The 24,944-nt window shown below is 41.5% G+C and overlaps 2 pseudogenes; both read right to left on the bottom strand.

Moving 5' to 3' along the window:
• Positions 1-214: 214 nt before the first annotated feature.
• On the bottom strand, positions 215-9,588 carry LOC121476747 (annotated as a pseudogene).
• Positions 9,589-14,047: 4,459 nt separating this feature from the next.
• LOC121477125 lies at positions 14,048-14,665 on the bottom strand (annotated as a pseudogene).
• Between the last annotated feature and the right edge of the window lie 10,279 nt (positions 14,666-24,944).

Genomic DNA, 24,944 nt, shown 5'->3' with positions numbered 1-24,944 from the left:
TGGTAATAATCATCTTTGTAAATTTGAGGAGTACTGAAGGAAATTTTTGTCTTGAAGTTACCATCATAGCATCATCAACCTGCTGTCAATATATTCCTGTAAAATCTTTTTGTAAATATTTTATTTTTAAGTAAAATAAACCCAACATGGGGCTTGAACTCACAACCCCGAGATCAAAAGTCATATGCTCACAGTCTGAACCAGCCAGGTGCCCCTATTCCTGTAAAATTTTAAACCAGAAATTATTGACTGAGGTTACCCCATCACTGAAGGCTCTGTTGGTCACCAGAGACTCTTTTAAAGGATTAGATTAGAGTCTTTGAATATCATCTCTCAGGAGATGTTTTTCTATCCCATTCTTTGGAATTTTCATTGCTGGTAGCAGAGACAAATAATAGGAAGAAAATCAATGATCCAAGAAAGGGACTCTCATTTCAAGTCCATAGGTAGCAATAGTTTGATCTATGTGGAGAACAACATCAAACAAACAGTTCCTTCAGAAGTTTCTCGCCCAAGTTGGATTTTTTAGAAAAAGAAGTTTTCAGAATGCCTGGGTAGCTCAGTAGTTGAGCGTCTGCCTTCAGTTCAGGGCGTGATCCTAGGTCCGGGGATCGAGTCCTGTTTTGGGCTCCCTGTGAGGAACCTGCTTCTCTCTCTATGTCTCTGCCTCTCTGTCTCTCATGAATGAATGAATGAATGAATGAATGAATAAATAAATAAATAAATAAATCTATCTTTAAAAAAAACAACAGAAAAATAAGTTTCCGTGAGAATATGTGTAACTCTATAGAAGTATATCTGAACCTTCTCCAGAGATCACCATGCTGTGTTCTTCCACATGTACTTGGAAGTTAAATACATATCTACTGAAGTGTGAACGGTTGTAAGGTCATAAGTTTCTAAGGAAAATATGACTTCATTCAGTATCTGAATGCTTTCCTCAGAGTTAAAAAAGACTTCATGATGTTCATTCCCAAAGTGATTTGCTACCTTTTCAGCAGCCAGTAAATGGGGACTGTCTTCCATGCCAGTTGCAAATGATTGGAGAACATACTGTACCAAAGCTTACTTTTTTTTTTTTTTTTAAGATTTTATCTTTTATTCATGAGAGGCACAGAGGGGCAGAAGCACAGGCAGAGGGAGAAGCAGGCTCCATGCAGGGAGCTGGATGTGGGACTCAATCCTGGGACTCCAGGATCACTCCCTGAGCTGAAGGCAAGCCCTAAACCGCTGAGCCACCCAGGGATCCCCAGTACCAGAGCTTCTTTTAGCTACTTCAACAGGGTGACAGCAACCAAGCTGGAATCCAAGCCCCATGATAAAAGGCATCCAGTCCTTCTGTCTATCATGTAATGTTTGTTTGTTTGTTTGTTTCTTTTTTTTTAAATCTTTTTTTTTTAATTTTTATTTATTTATGATAGTCACAGAGAGATAGAGAGAGGCAGAGACACAGGCAGAGGGAGAAGCAGGCTCCATGCACTGGGAGCCCGACGTGGGATTCGATCCCGGGTCTCCAGGATCGCGCCCTGGGCCAAAGGCAGGCGCCAAACCGCTGCGCCACCCAGGGATCCCTCTTTCTTTCTTTTTTTAATATTATTTATTTATTCATGTGATTGAGAGAGAGAGAGAGATTGAGAGAGAGGCAGAGACACAGGCAGAGGGAGAAGCAGGCTCCATGCAGGGAACCTGACATAGGACTCAATCCCAGGTCTCCAGGTCAGGCCCTGGGCCAAGGTGGCACTAAACTGCTGAGCCACCCGGGCTGCCCTGTAACATTTCTTAATAGCATTGTTAAAAAGGATCTGAAAAAAAAAAGAAAAAAAAAAAAAAAGAAAGAGGATCCAAAAGTAGGCATGTACATGAAGAGGAAAAAGAACATAAAAAGAACATGAATAAATCTGCTTCCCCAGGCAAACATTAATTACTTTACCACAGCGGAATTATAACAGGTTTGCCTTGAGTTTCAGTTTTAAGGATTGTTCCTCTTGTCTCATGCATCATCAGTTTGTCCTCTCTGCTGGACCATTGATAACATGTGCAAATCCACAGACACTGTACTATCTCTCATCTTGCATCTATCTCTCTCCTTTATAGCAAAAGTTCTTAAAAGAGTTGTCTATACTTGGGGTGCCTGGGTGGCTCAGTCAGTTAGGTATATGCCTCCCGCTTAGGTCATGATCCCAGAGTGCCGGGATAGAGCCCCATATCAAGCTCCCTGCTCTGCAAGGAGCCTGCTTCTTCTTCCTCTTCCTCTGCTATTCTTCCTGCTTGTTCTCTCTGTCTCTGTCTCTGTCTCTGTCTCTCTCTCTCTCTCTGTGTGTGTCAAAGAAATAAAATCTCAAAAAAAAAATTGTCTATACTTGCTGTCTCTAATTCTACTCACCTTTTCTCTACAAGTTCTTTGTCAATACCTGGGAGTAGGGGAGTCTACACTGCTGTAGAGGGCACGCAGATATTCATCTCTACAGTGATGATATTTAACCATTTTCACTGATGCAACTTTGTCACTTGACTTTAAGTCCAAAATTTGATAGTGTCCTAAAAGAAAAGCTCCACTATTTTTTTTGAAAAGGCTCTATTTTTTTTTTAAGGCTCTATGTTTTAAAAAAAGATTGTAGAGGCACCTGGGTAGCTCAGTGGTTGGGGTCTGCCTTTGGCTCAGGTCGTGATCCCGGAGTCCTGGGATCAAGTCCCACATCAGGCTCCTTGCAGGGAGCCTGCTTCTCCCTCTGCCTGTGTCTCTGCCTCTCTCTGTGCGTCTCTCATGAATAAATAAATAAAATATTTTAAAATAAATAAATAAACATTTTACTTATTTATTTGACAGAGAGAGAAAGAGCATGCACAAGCAGGAGGAGCTGCAGAGGGAAAAGGAGAAGCAGGCTCCCACTGAGCAGGGAGCCCAATGTGGGGCTTGATCTCTGGACCCTGGGATCATGACCTGAGCTGAAGGCAGACACGCAACTGACTGAGCCATGCAGGTATCCAGAAATGCTCCATTTTGATAAAGAAGTTGTGATGTACTTCAGGTTAACAAGACCTTTAGTTTCTAAATATACAGTCAAAAAATTGATCTTCTGTCATGGCTTTATACAAAGGCCTGACTCGACAGGTGTCTGTGCCCAGGAACACTTTCTAATTGGTGTAAAATATTTATAAAATAAATGCAAGCACCCCATCCAACATACAGATTATTTGCTCTGTTCCTCCTTTGTCATAACAATGAGGGATGATCTCACCATTAATTTTGATATAGTAATTAAATTCAAAATAAATTCAAAAGGAGAATTAAAGGGTAATTAAATTCAAAAGGAGATGTGTTTCATCTCCTTGTGGTTATAGATTTCACCATTGTAACAGAGCCACAAGTAAGGATGTTTCTTTGCCTAAATTGGCTGCATTCCAAACATTTGGTCAACCACTGCCAACCAGTAAAATCCAAAGCAGCAGTTCATGTACCTGTTGACATTCTGAAGATGAGATGAATCTGGACCTCTGTGTGTGATTTCAAAGCACTCTAACGCTGATCGGAGAGTCAATTGTCACTGCCAAAAGGGGCACAAATGCCACATATGGCACAGTAGAGCTACTGGCTCTCTGGACATGAGCAGGTCAGACTGACAGCAGGAATGGAGGCAAGGGCTATGGATTATCTCCATTGTTTTTAATATAAGCATTATCTATGTATTTATAGATAGTCCTCCTTTCTTAGATAAATGGTAGCATACTATACATTCTACCTTGATTTATTCCTTTTTAAAAATCATTTATTCATTTATTTATTTTAAATATTTTATTTATTTATTTGTGAGAGACACAGAAAGAGAGACAAAGACATAGGCAGAGGGAGAAGCAGGCTCCCTGTGGAGAGCTCGATATAGGACTTGATCACAGGACCCCAGGATCATGCCCTGAGCCAAAGGTAGACTCTCAACCACTGAGCCACATAGGCACCCCTCTTTTTTTTTTTAAAGAAGGCTCTATAGGGGGATTCCTCGGTGGCTCAGTGGTTTAGCAACTGCCTTTGGCCCAGGGAGTGATCCTGGAGTCCCAGGATTAAGTCCCACATCAGGCTCCCTGCATGGAGCCTGCTTCTATCTCTTTGTCTCTGCCTCTCTCTCTCTCTGTCTCTCATTAATAAATAAATAAAATCTCTTTTTTATTTTTTATTTTTATTTTTTATTTTTTTTTAATTTTTATTTATTTATGATAGTCACACACAGAGGGAGAGAGAGGCAGACACACAGGCAGAGGGAGAAACAGGCTCCATGCACCGGGAGCCCGACGTGGGACCCGATCCTGGGTCTCCAGGATCGCGCCCTAGGCCAAAGGCAGGTGCCAAACGGCTGCGCCACCCAGGGATCCCCAAAATTTTTTTTTTTTTAAAAAAGAAGGCTCTATACCTAATGTGGGGCTTGTACTCAAAACCTCCAGATGTAAGAGTTGCAGGCTCTACCAACCAATCAGCCATGCACCTCTGTCTTGATTTCTTTCTCTCAACAATATAGCCTGTTAATCACTCCATTGTTGTATATAGAGATTTTCCTTATTTCTTTTATAGGTATAGTACCCTATTATATGGATACATTTTAAGAATAAGGGTACTAGGTTAAATTTTGGAAGAGGAACTGTGGTAATTTTGCTAATTTATTTTTTATTTTGCTAATATTTTGCTAATCTGTGGTAACTCAAGAGTCCCAGAAGAGGCTTAGATGATGGTGCCAACAGAGAGATGGCTGAGCATTATTAACATAAGATTGCTGCTGGTCCTACATAGTCTCTTTGTTCTCTGAGCTGAAGAGAAACTGGAAGGGTTTGAAAAAAGAAATAAGCGTTTCCTCTTCTCCTATACTTCCTTTATTTATATACTATGTTATTCCATTTGGTTTATATACTCTGTTATTCCAAGCCTCGAGTTAACCTGGAGTATAGCTATCTCCCGCAGCAGAGGTATCTAACAGAGTACCAAGGAAGTCCTGCTTTCACCTTTGTGAAACCACTTTCCTGATAATTGTTATTTCCCCTCTGACTCTTTCAGAGTCAACTCATTGGGCAGATGAGGTGTTCCATTACAAGCCTTGACTTGAATAAAAAATGGAATAACTTAAGTCCAAAGCCCTGTTATATACTAGGTTCCTATATTCAATCTCTAGTCTTTTTCCCATCCCACATTATACTCAGCCATACTGTCTAGTAAAGCTTACGAAAGACAGTGTTTCAATGAGTGCTATATAGTAGCATAACTACCAACATACATGTAAGTAAAATCCTCAGTGGGGCTAACAGAACAAAACTCAGAGAGAGTAGAACATAGAAGATATTAGCTCTTCTGTTTCCCTCTCTCTCAGCTCACTTCCTAATCTCTCCTCAAAGAGAAGAGCTGCTACTATGGTTGACCATACTCTGTTGATCTAGTTACATAGATAATGGGAAACTCTGTGTTTTAAGAGATTATGGATCAGGCCTATATGAGGAAGATTTTGAAAGAGTCCTGAAAAATCACAAAAGTATGATTAAACAAAAATAGAAACACATTCCTTGTTCTTGGATAGGACCAATTAGCATCATAAATATTTTAAGTCTTTCCAAGTTAATGTATAAACTTAGGATAATTCCCCAAAAAGATGCCAGCAGAATTTTTCCTGGCATTGGATCCTAAACTTCATATGGAAAAATAAATAAGAATACTCATGAATGTCTTCAAAAGGAAGAGCAATTAGAGAGTTTTGTTTTACCACATATTAAAAATTATGGTAGAGACCCTATAATTAAAACAATGTGGTGTTGATGCCTGCTAACAGAGAAACCAATGGAAACAATTTCAAGTGTATGTGGAGATTTAGCATTTGACAAAGGAATCATCTTAAATCATCGAGGGGAAGATTAACTTTAAAAAAAAACAGGTATTAGTACAACTGGAGAGTCATTTGAAAAAATGCATATCTAGATTTATGTCCCTTACTTTACATTAAAATATACTCCAAATAGATCAGTTATTTCAATATATAAAAAAAAGAAAAGATACATTCAAGAATAAAATGTCAATTTCTTTATTACATGGACATGAGGAAAGCCATTCTATTATAATTGAAATTCTAGAAGCCATGGAGAGAGATTGGTACATTAAAGCCTATCTCTATCTATCTAATATCTTATGTATCTATCTAAATATACATACACATAGAAAGATAAAAACTTTTACTTGGCAAAATCATCATAATAAAAGTGAAAAGAAAAATGGAAAACTGGCAGAAAATATTTTCAGTTTAAATTACACAAAATAGTTAATTTCTATCAATAGGTAACAAAGGGGGTGCCTGGGTGGCTCAGTTGGTCAAGCCTCTGCCTTCTGCTCAGGTCATGATCCCAGAGTCCTAAGATGGAGTCATATTAGGCTCCCTGCTCATAGGGAGTCTGCTTCTTCCTCTCCTTCTTCCCATCCACCCATTCATGCGCTCTCTCTCTGTCTCTTAAATAAATAAATAAAATCTTCAAAAAATACATAAAGAATAAAGAAGAGTATTGATAGATGCTACAACATGGATGAACCTCAAAAGCATGCTAAGCCAAAGAAGCCAGTCACAAAAGATCACATACTGTGTGATACCATTTATATGAAACCTATACCTGTATAGAGTAGGTAAATCCATAGATATGGAGAATAGATTCATGGTCACCTAGAACTGGATGGGGCAGGGGTGGGGGTTCAGGATGAGGGATGACTACTAGTGGATAAGAGAATTTTTAGGGGGTATTAAAGATGTTCCAAAGTTGTATTATGGTGATGGTTGTATATCTGTAAATATACTACTGATTGAATGGTACTCTTTATTTATTTTTTTAAAGATTTTATTTTTTTGATGGGACACCTGGGTGGCTCAGCAGTTAAACGTCTGCCTTCGGCTCAGGGCATGATCCCGGGGTCCTGGGATTGAGTCCCACATCGGGTTCCCTGCACGGAGCCTGCTTCTCCCTCTGCCTGTCTCTGTCTCTCTCTGTGTGTGTCTCTCATGAATAAATAAATAAAATATTTTTTTAAAAAGATTTTATTTGAGAGAGTGAGAGAGAGAGAGCACAGGTGGGGGGGGGGTTGGTTGGGGAGGAAAGGGAGAAGCAGACTTCCAGCTGATGGGGAGCCTGATGTGGGACTCGATCTGAGGACCCTGAGATCATGACCTGAGCTGAAGGCAGATACTTAACCAACTGAGCCACCCAGGTGCCCTTGAATGGTACTCTTTAAATGGGTGAGCATCATGCTATGTAAATTATAGTATAATACAACTGTTTTTGTTTTTGTTTTTTTAAATTTTTATTTATTTATGATAGTCATAGAGAGAGAGAGAGAGAGAGAGAGAGAGAGAGAGAGGCAGAGACACAGGCGGAGGGAGAAGCAGGCTCCATGCACGGGGAGCCTGATGTGGGATTCGATCCCGGGTCTCCAGGATCGCGCCCTGGGCCAAAGGCAGGCGCCAAACCGCTGCGCCACCCAGGGATCCCCTCTGGCAATTTTCCTACCAGGTTTTTGTCTTTGTCTTTTTCTTTTAACAGTTGTATTATTAAAAAACAAAAACAAGGGATCCCTGGGTGGCGCAGCGGTTTGGCGCCTGCCTTTGGCCCAGGGCGCGATCCTGGAGACCCGGGATCGAATCCCACGTCGGGCTCCCAGTGTATGGAGCCTGCTTCTCCCTCTGCCTGTGTCTCTGCCTCTCTCTCTCTGTATGACTATCATAAATAAAAAAAAAAAAAAATAAAAAAAAAAAAAAAAGAAAATTGCCAGAAATGTTGAGATGGTTCACAGGAAATGAAAGGCAATTGCTTTTGAAACATTTGAAAAAGTGCTCAGCATCATTCTTCATGAAAGCAATGCAAATGCAATGGAGGGCAGATTTGTTTTCTGACTAGGATAATAATATCTTCCTTGGGAGTTAAGATTGGGTGGGTTTTTTAGCAGCTCCCTTATATAAGTTTGGTGGTTTCCTAGGCTCACTGTTCCTCTGGTATGATACACACTTACCTGGGCACAGCATCTACCTAGGCTGCTCCTCATCATCCCCATGGGACTTGAGGGGCAAGATGAAACAATGCCAACATGCAGCTCAGGCTCCTGCTCTACCATAAATAATAGATTCTCCTGTTTTTGACCTAAGAGTCTAAGGTTTTCTGGCAACACTCACTAAGGCTATCTTGTTATCATGCAAGGAAGGTAAAATCTCACACTCTTTCCACTTCTAGACTGCAAGAAGTCCCAAAGCTTGACATCACACTATGTTGGTAATCTTAGGGATAAACAGGTATTCTTTTTTTAAAGAAAGACTTTATTTTGGGGGTACCTGGGTGGCTCAGTTGGTTAAGCAGCTGACTCTTGATCTCAACTCAATCTTAATCTCAGGATTGTGAGTTTAAGCCGTGTGTTGGGGCTCTGTGCTGGCTTGGAACCTACTTAAAAAGATAATAGTAGGGCAGTCCAGATGGCTCAGTGGTTTAGCGCAGCCTTCGGCCCAGGGCTTGCTCCTGGAGACCCAGGATCAAGTCCCATGGCGGGCTCCCTGCATGGAGCCTGCTTCTCCCTCTGCCTGTGTCTCTGCCTCTCTGTCTCTCTGTGTCTCTCATGAATAAATGAATAAAATATTATTAAAAAATAAATAAAAAAAGGAAAATCTCTGTGATGATAACTTTGAGTCAGAATTGTCAATATCAACTCATTATATATAGTGCCTAGTATGTGAGCCAGGCATAGGAGATACAACAGTAAATAATCAAGGTAGAGACCCTACTGCAATAGAATTTATGGGAGATACATACATTAAATGAATAATTGCACAAATAATTAGTGGAATTAAGCCTGGCATTTCACAGGAGCTTAAACTATCACCGTTCAGCACATGAAGTTCCTCAGCCTGAAAAGTAGCCCAGCCTGAAATGAAGCATTCTTTTTAAGACAAAATACTCAGGGTCTGCTTTTTTTCCTTTTTTTTTTTTTTTTAAGATTTTATTAATTTATTCATGAAAGACATAGAGGGAGAGAGAGAGGCAGAGACATAGGCACAGGGAGAAGCAGGCTCCATGCAGGAAACCCGATGTGGTGGGACTCAATCCTGGGACTCCAGGATCATGCCCTGAGCCAAAGACAGACGCTCAACCACCCAGGCCTCCCTCAGTGTCTGCTTTAAGAAAGAATGTAAGTGCTCAGAGTGAGAGCAGCTTGTGCCAAAAGTGAAGAGTTTGGATCACTCCACATGTGTGGGTAGTTTTAGTTTTCTGTTGGCAGGAATGAAACAGGGCAATGCTGAGTTGTCTGGGCTTGTACTGACAAGCAGTGGTGCTTGCCCTTCTCAGACAAGATTGAGAAATACTCTATATCTTCTCATCTCTCTCTAGTAAGGAACATCTTGCCTTGAGCCAAACAAGGTCTGAAAGGAACTGGCAGCTAGTTTTCAGTGCAGCCCCCAATTTTTGTGGGCAAAGATGTCCTGTGGCACTTTGAGCGATTGTGTCACTCATCAAGATGAGTGCAGCATCAGTGACTGAATTTAGAGTGGAGAAATCAGGAGCTAGATCTAAAGTGAGAGCTCCAGGTTGAGCCTTCATGGCGTGCCATCTTGTAAGGTGTGCAGAGATGGGATGACCCCTGAGTGTACACCATCTGTTTCCAACTTTGTAAAGATCTGTGGCTGTGAAAGTTTCCTTGCAAAGACTAGCACTCCTGGAAGATTTATAAGTGAATATAGGACTCTTCCTTTCCAGTACAATGTGATAAGGAGTTTCAGATTCCTGGTTGCCTGGCCTATGAGGTGTTTGCCATCCAAAAAGTTGCTTCATGACTGCATCCAGTTACCTAGGGAACCAACCCAGACTGAAGGAATGGTCCCAAATGAAGCTGGGTGGTCTCCCAAAGGAAAGTGAATACAAATTCAGCAGTTTGACAGTGTATGTTAGCCATATCATCAGCAAACTGTCATCAGTTGGACATATGTGTGGGAGTGACTAAGGATGCAAAGGACAATATTAAAGGACAGGGACCTTCTAGGAAGTGGTGTGCTGGTAAATATTTAACGATAGATTCTCTGGGAGAGCAGGAGTCGGGGAGGCCCTGGTATGTAGTTTTCTGTTTTCCATGGCATAAATGTTTCCACAGGCTGATTTCTTTCAAGAATTTAACCAGCGAGGCTCCTGACAACTCAACAATTGATTCCCCTTAGCTGATTCTATTTGGCTCCAGCAAACCATTGCTTCTAGGTACCATAGTTAAGAGGTAACAAGCTGTCAACAATTCAGAACCTTAAACCCAAAGAGGTAAAGGAAAATACCTAGGAAAATTAAAACATGCATACAGATTGAAGCGTGACCATGTGTGGTGCCAGTACCCTCACTTCCCATGTTCTCTGGGTCTTGGGTGGTTGCCTTTGTGCAGTCATTAGTTTTTTCTGATAGTCTAGAGTGGAAGCTGTTTTCTTGCAGTTTTTGGCTTCTGGAGGACTCCTAAGAATTCTCCGGTTGAGGTCTATAGCAGGAACAGTCTTTCTGAGTCAAGGAGGGCGTCTTTCTCCTTCATTAACACACAGGAAGCAAGGATCAACATACTAGGGTGTAGGTGCTGTGTTAGTTATTAAGAATAGTGCCTGTAAGGCACAATTTCTACTGAGCTCAAGGGCAGTGTTTTTCTCATGTCTTTTTAAGATGACACCTCTGGGTTTTATTTTATTTTTATTCTTTAAAAGATATTATTTACTTATTTGAGAGGGAGAGCAAGACAGAGAGAGTGAGCAGGGAGCATGAGCCAGGTGGTGGGGAGCAGGGAGTGGGAGGGCAGAGGGAGGAGAAGAAGCAGGCTCCCCGCTGAGGAGGGTGCCCTATGCAGGGACTCATGGGTTTATGACCAGAGCCAAAGGCAGATGCCCAACCAACTGAGCCACGCAGTTGCCCTCCTCTGGGTTTTATTTATTTATTTATTTATTTATTTATTTATTTATTTTTAAAATTTTTTCCTCTGGGTTTTAAATGGTGAATAGGGTTGTTTTGAAGGATTATTTATTTATTTATTAAAATATTTTTATTTATTTATTCATGATAGACATAGAGAGAGAGAGGCAGAGATACAGGCAGAGGGAGAAGCAGGCTCCATGCCGGGAGCCTGATACAGGACTCGATCCCGGGACTCCAGGATTGCACCCTGGGCCAAAGGCAGGTGCTAAACTGCTGAGCCACCCAGTGATCCCCTTGAAGGATGTTTTAGATAAGCAACTCATATCTGTTGATAAAATTGTGCATTGATTCCATTTACATGAGCTACCTCGCATAGTTAAATTCATAGAGACAGATAGTAGAATAATGGTGGCTGGGGTTTAGGGGAAGAGGAAAAGGGGCAGTTTAATGAAAATGGAATTTCAATTTTGCAAGATGAGAAAAGTTCTAGCAATCGTAGAACTTTTGGTGGTGATGGTGGTGATGGTTTATACAATATCAATATACTTAATACCACTGAACTTAAAAATGGTTAAAATGGTAAATCTTACATTAATTATAATTGACCATAACTTTAAAAAAGTTAACTGAATATATCATGTAAGTCATTTGTAATATCTGGCTCTATCAGCCTGTAATAAGGCAAAGTGTATAACTAGGGACATTTACAGGTAGGTAAGATGCCTAACTTTAAATAGGTTGAGAGTCAATGGGCCAGCTATGCAGTTGATTTCATTGTCATTAGGACCAAAGGCAACAATTTAGGCCAAGTTCCAGAGTTTCTAAAAATTAAACTAGAGTTGAGAATTCTATTTGTCTTTTCTGTATTATCTGAGGATTGAGGATGATATGGGCAGTGAAGTATTGAGCCTTACAAAACTCATTAATGAAAATTTCTTTTTTTTTTTTAATGAAAATTTCAATGAAATTAATGTTTCTTCCCTGGAGAGAGAGGATGTTAAGATTCTTTAAGTAGGAAAGTCTATGCTGCTGGTAAAGTTGTGGCTCTCTGAAAAGAGAGAACTTGATTCCGATAATAAACACACAGTTACCAAAACACATTCATTTCCCGATGTTGGGGCAATTTTTTACCATGCATTTGGAGGTGCTCAAAGAAGCTTTGTTCAGGGCAGCCCAGGTGGCCCAACGGTTTAGTGCTGCCTTCGGGCCAGGGTGTGATCCTGGAGACCGGGGATCCAGTCCCACGTTGGGCTCCCTGAATGGGCCTGCTTTTTTCTCTGCCTTTCTCTGTGTGTGTCTCTAATGAATAAATAAAATCTTTTTTTTTTTTAAAGAAGAAGCTTTGGTTCTATTCTCTTTTCTGTTTTTAGTTTTGCCAGGATTTTGTTGCAAGCAGGTTAGAATATGTACTTTAAACATCCTTGATTATGCTTTGAAGTGTTTCCACATCCATTGTTGGAGTAAGGTGGTCACCAAACTGTCTTTGCTGTGGTAATAAGACTGAAGAGCTTGCCTACTAGGTTAATTACTAAGGATGGAAGAGGGTGGGATCCTCTCTTGACGTATGACATATTAATTTAGAAGAATGTAATCAATAGTTACTTTGGGAGAGAACATGTTATGGTCTGTAAGGACATCGATAAACCTCCAGCGCCTTTTAAGTCATAAGGTATACTATGATTGGTCTTTTTTTTTTTTTAAAGACTTTATTTCTTTTTTATATATTCATTAGAGACACACAGGGAGAGAGAGAGGCAGGCTCCATGCCAGGAGCCTGATGTAGGACTCGATCCCGGGACTCCAGGATCACGCCCTGGGCCCAAGGCAGGCGGCTTAACTGCTGAGCCACCCAGGCGTCCCTACTATGATTGGTCTTGATTGATAATGGTATTTAATCCTAGAAACAATAATTTATGTAAAACTGTACCAGTTTTAGTGCTTAGCCATTGGATATCTCAGCAATCTTTTTTTTTTTTTTAAATATTTATTTATTCATGAGAGGCACAGAGAGAGAGAGAGAGAGGCAGAGACATAGGCAGAGAGAGAAGCAGGCTCCATGCCGCGAGCCCAATGCAGGATTCGATCCAGGGACTCCAGGATCTCACCCTGGGCAGAAGGCAGGTACCTCTGAGCCACCCAGGGATCCCTTAGCGATCTTTAATAAGGAAGTAAGAGCAATGAAGCAGAGCTGAGGGGGTCATTGGTAAGTGTGCAGAAGAGAGTTAACACAGCAAGCCTGAAGTGATACTTAAAAGGGCCTGCTTGCATAGTTAGCCCTTGGCTGGATTTTGGGAGTGTTCCCACTGTTCCCCACTGGTTAGAGTGGCTCACTGTGCTCAGACTGTGCAAACAACGTGGCTTATGCTGAACACCTGCTTTCCTTCTGGGTATCTGGAGTTTTGGCACATGCTGAGCAGACGGTGGTTACATGACTAGCCCCTAATAGAAACATTGGTCACTGCATCTCTAATAGTCTTCCCTGGGCAGAAACATTAGAAGCATTCAGAATGTCAACAAAACAGCTGCAGCTTTTTTTTTTTTTTTTTTGCAATTACAGAGTGGTATTCAGTTAACAGAACAACAATTATTTTGTAGAAGCTGCATCAGAGACAACCAAAGATGAAAAGCTACCATCCTCTTATATAACTAATTTGTGCTGTGCACCAATAAGAACCTGCTTTAAATTTCCACGCCAATTTACAACCCCCATACTGTACCAGGCAAAGTTAGTGGCTATTGAAAATACCACCAGGACAGGCTATCTAAAGACACATTAGGTAGTGTGTTAACTATACAAAAAAAAGACACTGTATAGTTTAAAAACAAATCTTAGGGGCACCTGGGTGGCTCAGTGGTTGAGCATCTGACTTGGACTCAGGTCGTGATCCCAGGGTCCTGGGATCAAGTCCCATATCAGGCTTCTTGCAGGGAGCCTGCTTCTCCCTCTGCCTCTCTCTGTGTCTCTCATGAATGAATAAATAAAATCTTAAAAAAAATAAAAACAAATAAAAACAAATCTTACACAGCCTTACATTTCAATTTTCTTCTTTAAAAGGAGTGAGTTGTGTATAGGAGGGTTAAATGCTTTATAGACATGAAAAAAAAAAACTGCACTAGAACCTACTTATTCATCATCTTCTTCATTTTCATCTTCCTTCTCCTCCTCTTCATCTTCCTCTTCTTTTTCTTGCTCTTTTCAGCCTTGACAACTCCCTTTTTTTTTTTTTTCTGTGTTAGGCTTTCCTTTAACTTGGTATGGAGCAATATCCTTTTTGTATTTTTCCTTCAGCTTAGGAGCTTTCTTTTCATAAGTAGCTGCTTGTCATCTGCAGCAGTGTTATTCCATATCTGTCCAGTTTCTTTGCAACATCACCAATGGATAGGCCGGTATGCTCTCCTTTGATTTTTGGGTGATACTCAGAACAACACAAAAAGGCCGAGGGAGGCTTCTTGGGCACATTGGGATCATTGAACTTCTTTTTTGTTTCCCTTTATGGGAGATACATTCAAGAGTTTTCATTTCTCTTTCATGATGGGCCTTGTCTGCCTTAGCCATGTCTTCAACTTTTCCTCTCTCGTTAGCAGACACGGTCTTCCACCTTTCTGAGCACTTCTTAGAAAACTCTGAGAAGTTGACTGAAGCATCTGGGTGCTTCTTCTTGTGCTCCTCTCAGCAAGTTTGCACAAAGAATGCATATAATGACATTTTGCCTGTTGGCTTCTTAGGCTCTCCTTGGCTCATGTTTAATTATCTTCCTCAACAGAGTTGCCCAGTACCTGTCTGGCTCTCATTTGCCCCGGTGCTGTCTCTTTGGAGCTCTATGGAGCTCAATGGCTGTGAGAGCGGGAGCCAGATGCCACACATGTGAATTTTCATTGATGGGCAAAGAGGGTACTCTGTGTGACCCTTAATGGGACAGTGTTATGGGCTGAACGTATCCCCCATCCCATTCATATGTTGAACCCCTAACCCCCAATGTTACTGTATTTGGAGATAGGACCTTTATGGAAGTAATTAAAAGTTAAATGAGGTTATTAGGTCAGACTCTGAAATGACAGGATTAGTGACTTTAGAAGATCTCTTTCTTTTTTTTTTAAGGAGATCTCTTTCCCTCTACAAACACACAGAGGAAAGAGCATGTGAAGACACAATGAGAAGGCAGCTGTCTACAAGACAGGGAGAATTCTCACCAGAAATGGAATGGCCAGCACTTTGGTCTTAGATTTCTAGCTTCCAGAACTGTGAGAAAATAAATCTTTGTTGTCTAAGCTACCCAGTGTGTGGTATTTTGTTATGGCAGCTCTAGGAAACAAACACAGACTCCCTCAGGAAGGGCAACTTGTCTTTCAAAATTAAGACTAGTATTCCCATACACTGTTTCGTCCCTTTATTACTTACGTATGTGTTCTCCAATAATATGAGATTGTTTCACATATGTTAAAGCTTTTGTGAAAATAGTGTCCAAATATATATATTCTTCAGCAATTTGTTATTTATTTATGCATGCTGCATCTTATATTTGTGTGATTTATCTTGCACTAGTTCTAGAATAGTGTACTTTTTTTTTTTTTTTTTAGAGAGGGAGAGGGAGGAGAGGGGAAGAGGGAGAGAAGGAATCCTAAGTAGGCTTCAGGCCAGCATGGAGCCAGATGTAGGGCTCCATCTTACAACCCTGAAGTCATGACCTGAGCCAAAATCAAGAGTTGGACGCTTAACAGATTGAGCCACCCAGGTGCCCCAACTTTCTAAAATGCAAATACAGTATTGCTTCCTGGATTAAGATGCTTCAGGTTTTCCACCTCAAAAAACAGGGATGTAGAACACAAGCATCTAAACAGAACAAATAAAGGGCTGAGTGTGGCACACGGAGATGCCTTTGAATGTTTTCAGGTGGGAATCACTCCCTGCATTGTTAAATCTTTCAGTATCTCAAGAGAAGTAGAAAATTTGGAATTTCATTCGAAAGCTGCCATATTTTGAATATAGCTAACTAATTTTTAAAAAAGATTTTATTTATTTATTCATGAGAGACAGAGAGCACAAGAGAGTGAGGCAGAGACAGGCAGAGGGAGAAGCAGGCTCCATGCAGGAGCCCAATGTGGGACTCGATCCTGGGACTCCAGGATCATGCCCTGAGCCAAAAGCAGATGCTTAACTGCTGAGCCACCCAGGCGTCCCTAGTTAACTAATTTAATTTAACAAGCACACCCGTGTACACAGGTGTGCACAACACACACACACACACACACACACACACACACACAGAGGGCTAAAACCAAATATAGCCTTGTACCATATGTGGCCCACATTTTGCTCCATTGTGATTTCTGACCTTGAAGATGAAGACCCCAAACTCCATAGCATAATACATGCTTTCAGGATCTGGCCTTTCCTCTTCCTTCATCTTTGTCTCAAAACACCCTTTTGCTCAGAACAGTCTCTGGCATAGAGTGAGCATTCAGAACTTGCTTCCTCTTTCTCTGCTCTCCACTGTGTGAGGATAAAAGAAGATGGGCATCTACACACCAGAAAGTAGCCCCCAGCAGAACATGAACTTCTAGAATCCTGAACTTCCCAACCTCCAGAATTGTGAGAAATAGTTATTGCTTAAGCCACACAGTCTATGGTATATCTGTTACAGCATCCTGAACAAATACACCATAGACTGTGTATTGGGATATATACTTGAATCATTAGAAGATATCACAGAACTGTCATAGAACTCTCCCATGGTTGGCCAATTGGCACTGGTTCCTGGAGTGCACTTAGTATAGCACTCCTCTGTAGCAGAGCATACCCCAGGACAAATTCAGCCTCCTTTCTGTTTTTATAAGGATTACAAACTAAGACTTTAATTTAAAAATTTTTACATTTCAAAGGGCTGTTAAAGAAAGAAAAAAAAAAGAATATGCAACAGAGACTTATGTGCCTCTCAAAGCCTGAAATATTTGTTTTTACTTACACAGAAAAAGGCAACTCCTTCTCTAGAGCCTACTCTAATACTGAATTCTTTAAGATATCCTTGCCACATTTTTAGATACCTTGGTTATTATTCATAGGATTGATACTGTTCTTGATATTGTTAATGTATATTTTATTCTGACAAGTTTTTTTTTTTAAAGATTTATTTATTTATTTGATGGAGTTGCAGAGGGAAAAGGATGGAGACACAATCTGAAGTAGATGCCTCACTGAGCACAGAGCCCCTTACAGGGCTTAATTGCATGACCCTGAGATCATGACCTGAGCTGAAATCAAGAGATGGATGCCCAACCAACTGACCCACCCAGGCACCCCTTATTCTGACAGTTTTTTAAAATTTAAATTCAATTAATTAACATATAATGTATTATTAGTTTCAGAGGTAGAGTTCAGTGATTCATCAGTCTTATATAATATCTAATGCTCATTACATCACAAGTCCACCTTCATGTCCATCATTGAGTTACCCCATACCCCCACCCCACTTCCCCTAAGCAACCCTCAGTTTGTTTCCTATGATTTAAAAAAAAATATTTATTTATTCATGAGAGACACAGAGCACAAGAGAGTGAGGCAGAGACAGCAGAGGGAGAAGCAGGCTCCATGCAGGGAGCCAGACGTGGGACTCGATCCCAGGTCTCCAGGATCACAACCTGGGCTGAAGGTGGCACTAAACCGCTGAGCCACCCGGGCTGCCCCCTATGATTTTTTTTTTAAGATTTTATTTATTTGTTCATGAGAGACAGAGAGAGAGAGAGAGAGAAAGAGAGAGAGGCAGAGACACAGGCAGAGGGAGAAGCAGGCTCCCCACCAGGAGCCCAATGTGGGATTCCATCCAGGACCCTGGGATTGTGACCCAAGCCGAAGGCAGACATTCAACCATTGAGCCACCCAGGCGCCCCTGTTTCCTATGATTAAGAAGAGTCTCTTATGGTTTGTCTCTTTCTCTGATTTCATCTTGCTTTATTTTTCCCTCCCTTTCACTATGATCTTGTTTTGTTTCTTAGGTATTACATATGAGTAGGAGCATATGATAATTTTGTTTCTCTGATTGATTTACTTTGCTTAGCATAATACCCTGTAGTTCCATCCACATTGTTACAAATGTCAAGATTTCTTTCTTTTTTTTCTTTTTTTGGCTGAGTAAGTATTCCATTGTGTGTGTGTGTGTGTGTGTGTGTATATATATATATATATACATATATATATATGGTATATATATATATATATACCACCTCTTCTTAATCCATTCATCTGTTGGTGGACATGTGGACTCTTTCCATAGTTTGGCTATTGTGGACATTGCTGTAAACATTGGGGTACAGGTGCCTTTGGATCATTACATGTGTATCTTTGGGGTAAATACCCAGTAGTGCAATTGCTGGGTCATAGGGTACCTCTATTTTCAACTTATTTTTTAAAAAAATATTTTATTTACCTATTCATGAGAGACACAGAGAGAGAGAGAGGCAGAGACACAGGCAGAGAGAGAAGCAGGCTCCATGCAGGGAGCCTGACGTGGGACTTGATCCAGGGTCTCCAGGATCACGCCCTGGGCCAAAGGTGGCACTAAACCTCTGGGCTACCAGGGCTGCCCTATTTTCAACTTTTTGAGGAACCTACATACTTTTTTTAGAGTGGCTGCACCAGCTTTCATTCCCACCAACAGTGTACAAGGGTTCCCCTTTCTCCACATTCCTGCTGACATCTGTCATTCTGATAGGTGTGAGGTGGTATCTCATTGTGGATTTGATTTGTATTTCCCTGATGCTGAGTGATGTTATGCATTTTTTCATGTGTCTGTTGCCTCATTTGTATGTCTTCTTCTTCTTCTTTTTTTTTTAAGATTTTATTTATTCACGAGAGACACACAGAGAGAGGCAGAGACACAGGTAGAGGGAGAAGCAGGCTCCATGCAGGGAGCCTGATGTGGGACTCAATCCCAGGTCTTCGAAGATCATGCCCTGGGCTGAAGGCAACGCTAAACCTCTGAGCCACCGAGGCTGCACCCTGTATGTCTTCTTTGGAGAAATGTCTGTTTCATGTCTTCTGCCCATTTCTTGAATGGATTATTTGTTCTTTGGGTATTGAGTTTGATAAGTTCTTTATAGATTTTGGATATTACCCCTTTATCTGATAAGACATTTACAAGTATCTTCTCCCATTTTGTCGGTTGTGTTTTGGTTTTGTCGACTGTTTCCTTGCTGTGCAAAAACTTTTTATCTTGATAAAATCCCAATAGTTATTTTTTGCCTTTGTTTCCTTTGCCTTTGGAGATGTGTCTAGCAAGAAATTGCCATGGCTGAGGTCACAGAGGTTGCTGCCTGTCTTCTCCTCTAGGATTTTGATGGATTCCGTTTTACATTTAGGTCTTTTATGAACTTTGAGTCTAATTTTGTGTATGGTGTGAGGAAATGGTCTAGTTTCACTCTAGACCAATGTGGCTGTCCAATTTTCCCAATTCCATTTGTTAAAGAGACTATCTTTTTTGCATTGGATATTCTTTCCTCCTTTGTTGAAGATTAGTTGACAGTAGAGTTGAGGGTCCATTTCTGGGTTCTTTGTTCTGTTCCATTGATCTATGTGTCTATTTTTGTGCCAATTCTAACAGTTTTTAAGCAGTGGTCTACTTCATTGAGAGTAATGGTGAAAAAATATTTTCAGTACTTTGATTTTGAATAATTCTTGTCAAAATTAATGAAGTATATAATTTAGTATTAACTATTCTTTTTTAAAAATATTTTATTTATTTATTCATGAGAGACACACAGAGAGAGCAGAGACATAGGCAGAGGGAGAAGCAGACTCCCTGTGGGGAGCGCAATGTGGGACTCAATCCCAGGACCCCAGGAACATGACCTGAGCCAAAGGCAGATACTCAACCCCTGAGCCACCCAGGTGTCCCAGTATTAGCTATCCTTTTATTCCATTTTTGGAAAAGAAAATCTACTTTGCTTTTAAATATTACCTTTTCCCTTCTGATGTGTACAAAAGTCTTTTTTAGTCTATTTTATTTACTTCTATTAATGCTGTATTAGGCTGCGTAGACTAACTGTTCTAGTAATCCCCAAATCTCAGTGGCTTAAGTGAATAAAAAATTATTTCTTGGTCATGTCACAGTTTCGTGTGGGACAGCAAGAAAAATCCTAAAATAAAAATAACTTAGTTATTGAGATATCAGTGCTCCTTCTATCTAGCGCCTTCCAGCAGTCTCAGCAGATGAGAGGAGAAAGGGTGTGAAGGAATGCATGGAAGTTATGACTCTAGCCTGGAAGTTGGTATATCTCACTTTCACTCACATTCCACTGGCCAGAATGCAAGTATCTCACTGCATCTATCTGTAAAGGAGGCTAGGAAATGTTGCCTAGTAGTGTGCTCAGGAATAATGAACATATTTGGAGAGCAGTTAGTCAGTTTCTGCCATCTCCTCAACTCTCTTTTGCCTGCATTCTGGCAAGCTGGGAAGAAAAGAAGGGAAAGTGGAAGACATGCCTCTTCCTTTGAAGGACATAACCCAAAAGTTGTCCATGTCACTTTTGCTTACATCCCATTAGGCAAAACTTAGTAACCTGGCCACTCTTGCTGCCATGGAAGTCCTTACTTAAGGAAATGTAGTTCTGGGATCCCTGGGTGGCGCAGTGGTTTGGCGCCTGCCTTTGGCCCAGGGTGTGATCCTGGAGACCCGGGATCGAATCCCACGTTGGGCTCCTGGTGCATGGAGCCTGCTTCTCCCTCTGCCTGTGTCTCTGCCTCTCTCTCTCTCTGTGGGACTATCATAAATAAATAAAAATTAAAAAAAAAAAAAGGAAATGTAGTTCTTACCATGTACCCAGTTAAATTGTGAGAGTTCTTTTACTAATGAGAGTAAGATAGATATCAGGGGACAATGAGCTGTCCCTGTCACAGTCCACCCCTTCATCACTCAAATAGTTGTGCTGGATGCCTGGGTGGGTCAATTAGTTGAATGGCCGACTGTTGATTTCAGCTGGGCTCATGATCTCAGGGTCCTGGCACTGAGCCTGGGTCTCCACACTCAACAGGGAGTCTGCTGGAGATTCTCTCTCTCCCTCTTCTCCTCCCCTCTGCTCTCTCTTTCTCAAATGAATAAATAAATCTTAAAAAAACAAAACCAAAACAGTTGTGTCAAATTCTCTACTTTCAGTGGTGGGATACAATGGCATGTTGTGTCTCTATGAATTAGTATCACTTCAGAGCCAGCAATTCCTGAAAACTCTGGTTATTTTTCCTTCCTTTGGTGCATTTTCACATTAGTCAATGGCTATAGGCTCCTTCCAGAAGATCAGAGAAAGAGATAGGAAAATAATTTGCCTGATACATTGGCAAGGTAGACAAGTTGGAGCTAGAGGGATAGCTGAGAAGCCAAACATACCTGGTTGCCAAATGGAAATGAGAAGGATCCCCTGGAGGGGTCAATAAGAAGCAGTTACGTCTGAGAGTGCCTAGGTGGCTCAGTCAGTTAGGTGTCCAAATCTTGGTTTTGGCTCAGGTCATGGTCTTGGGTTCATGAGATGGAGCCCTGCTTCAGGTTCTGCACTCAGTGCAGAATCTGCTTGAGATTCTCTGTCTCTTCCTCCCTCTCTGTCCCTTCCCCTGCTCTCTCTTTCTCTCTCTCAAATAAATAAAGTTTTATTTTTTTATTTTTTTTTTTTTAATAAAGTTTTAAAGAAAAAAGCAATAGTTACCTCTGGATAGTTACTCATCTGTGGGTCTGCAGTCAAGCATCCAGTGGTGGGCCTTGAGTTGCTGGGGGTCATCAGGGATTAGCAGTTGGGAAGAACAAAGTGGATATAGGGTTGTGTCTGAGGACAAACTGAAACTTTGGAAAAGGAAACTTTCCAGGAAACTGTTCCTTATCTTACAAAGGAGATGGCTTCTGCTTTACTCCTCCCTTCTACGTATTTTACAAGTTCTTCTTTTGGTTAAATCTAACCAGGAACCATACAGGGAAGATGGTTTCAGGAAACATAGTTTCCAATCCAATATACCTGATCTACAGAGATACTCACTCAAAGAGAGCCAAATATGTGTAGCTCAAAGGTCAGGGTCTCTTGGTAGAGTAGAGACTTGCTATTTGTTGTGCATATTGGCTGCTCATGATTACATCATTTGCAACCCCGACTTATTCTCTATTCCATACCCACCACACAAGGCATAGGGGCCAGGTAACTGTAAGAAGGAAGATACATTGCATCAAGAATAAGAGCAACTCTGGAAGCTAGAAAATGATGTAAGGATACTTTCAAAATTCTGAGTAAAAGACACGCTTCTGGCCATTATGGGGTAACTGACTCCAGGCTGCTTCTGGATTGAATAACCATCACTATGGATAAAGTGGACAAAATATATGGAACAACTGTTTTCAGACATTTCAGCCAGGAAGTGGATTTTGGAGATCAGAAACATCCCAGATGTGTGGCACAGCTCAGAGAGGGTAGAACTATCTAACTTAAAATGCCACTGTTCCTTTGAAAACACCTTGTAAGAAGTACAGGTTGTATCAGCGATAGTGATAGCGAGATTGTCCAAAAGTTTGAAGTAACCATTTTACCAATGAGGTACCGTGGCAATAAGAGTGATCAGTTTTCAGCTTCTGCTTTGCTTTTGGGGGGTTGTCACTGTTATTACCATTCATTTCAGGTTTCATTATGTCAGCACCTCACTTCTAGATACTAAATTATGATCTGGTTAAGATACAGTTTTGGCTGCTATTGTAAAGCCAGAAATAAGTTCTTTAAACAAGATAAAACTTTATTTCTGTCCTAGAACCTTCTATGCATTATGGTAAGATGACTCCACAGTGTCAGGGTCCTGGGCTCCCCCCATCTTTTGTTCTGCTGTCTTCAGGATCCTGTCTTGGAGTTAAGATGGCTGCTCCAGGGCAGCCGGGTGGCTCAGCGGTTTGGTGCCGCCTTCAGCCCAGGGTGTGATCCTGGAGACCTGGGATCAAGTCCCACGTCAGGCTCCCTGCATGGAGCCTGCTTCTCCCTCTGCCTGTGTCTCTGCCTCTCTCTCTCCCTCTCTGTGTGTCTGTCATGAATAAATAAATAAAATCTTAAAAAAAAAAAAAAAAGATGACTGCTCCAGCACTCACCAGCATGTGTAATTTCAAGGAGAGCAGAGGAAATGGAGGGCATGCCTCTACTCTTTAAGGGCACAACCCTTACATTCCATAAGCCAGCCCTTAGTCACATGGCCACATCTTGTGTAAAGGAGGCTAGATATTGTAGCCTTTGGCTGGGTTGCTTGTGTATAGCTAAAATTTAGGAATTCTTATTAAAGGAATGAGTAGCAAATAGATAAGGGACAAGTAGTTTCTGCCACAAATGACTTTCATGAAAAGAACTTCTATAAGACAAAGCAGATAGGATCTAAGGTGAACCAATCCAAAGGTTAAAAATGGGAGAAAGAAAAAGAAAAAAAGAGAAGCAGATTTTTTGGTAGGAAATGATTCCAGGCTTAGATAAATTCAATGAGAACTACTGTGAAACTGATACTCCTTTTTGTCTGTCATGAAAGTTCCTACTTAATTTTACAGTTCCATTAAATGTCATGTCTCTGATATCCCCGAATATTTTGATTGTATCTTTAGGCATTTGCCATGCTGTAACATACTCTAGGTCATACCTAGCTTTGTAACTCTCTCAAGGTGACTCAGAAGGAGTATCAAAATAGTTAAGATCAGAGCCCCTGTTACTGGCCTATATGAAGGCAAGGTGACCTGATGTCTGAGATTTGCTTTAAAACACTCTAGCAAAAGATGAAAGAGGGGGAATTGATGGAGCATGATTTACAAAATGTTGATTTGTTGGAGCTGTGTAACGAGGGCCTGGGTGGTCATAATACTGTTTCTCTCTTGTGTATGTTAATAAATATTTCTTTTAAAAAGATTTATTTATCTATTCATGAGAGACACACACACAGAGGCAGAGACACAGGCAGAAGGAGAAGCAGGCTCAATGCAGGGAGCATGATACTCCAGGATCACACCCTTAGGCAAAAGCAGAAGCTCAATGGCTGAGCCACCCAAGCGTCCCGACAAATTTGTAATATGACAAAGCATAAGACCAGTCCCTGGAGATAGCTAGCTGCAGGTTTAAACCCTAGTGTCACCATTTACTATCTAAATGACTTGAACTCTATAAATTCAGTTTTTCGAAGTGGGAATAATGTATGGGCCTTTAGGATTCTTTTTCTTTTTTTTAAGATTTTATTTATTTATTCATGAGAGACACACACACACACACACACACACAGAGGCTGAGACTGAGGGAGAAGCAGGCTCCACGCAGGGAGCCCGAAGTGGGACTCAATCCCATGTCTCCAGGATCACGCCCCAGGCTGAAGGCGGCGCTCAACCGCTGAGCCGCCCAGGGATCCCCGGCCTTTAGGATTCTTGTAAAGATTAAATGAGACAGAATCTGAGACATCTAGCACAAGGTTTGGCCCTTTGTAGTTGCACTAATAAGGATGCCTGCTAGTAAGCAGAAACTGTCCCTGATTTTGGCTAATTCCCGACATGGACATGCAGATATTACCAGGCAGTGGGAGAACTTGAGCTCTGATTTCTGATCTCTAGACCTAGAGCGTATTCTCTTACCACACTCCTTCAACACCGTGCCTTGACTTGGTACATTGCAATTTATGCCTTCGAAGAAAAGGAATATAGTTTGGGCGCATATCTGGAATTTGGGACACTGGGCCCTGGGGTGGTGGGGGTGGGGTGGCTGCGGGGCTTAGGTGACTAAGTGCCGCAGAGTGGCCTGGCCCCGGGCTGGTAGCTCGGTGGACGCTGGTAAACTGGACCGGGTTTACCCCGAGCAGGCGCGGGCCGACTGCCTCCAGAACTCCTGCGCGCCCGCCCCGCCCCGCTCCCCCCGGGGCCCCGGCACGCGCCCGGCCGCCGGGCTACGGGTTTCCTGGGTTCGACTGGTCGCTCCTTCCTCCCCTCCTGCGCGGCAGGGGGCGGGGCCGCGGGTCCCGGCGCGTGATTGGCGAAAGCGCTGGCGCTCCCTTCTCC

This window comes from Vulpes lagopus, chromosome 16 (genome assembly GCF_018345385.1).
Source record: "Vulpes lagopus strain Blue_001 chromosome 16, ASM1834538v1, whole genome shotgun sequence".
NCBI lineage: Eukaryota > Metazoa > Chordata > Mammalia > Carnivora > Canidae > Vulpes > Vulpes lagopus.
Note: the sequence above shows the minus strand (reverse complement) of the source record. Positions and strands in the feature narration are given on the sequence as shown.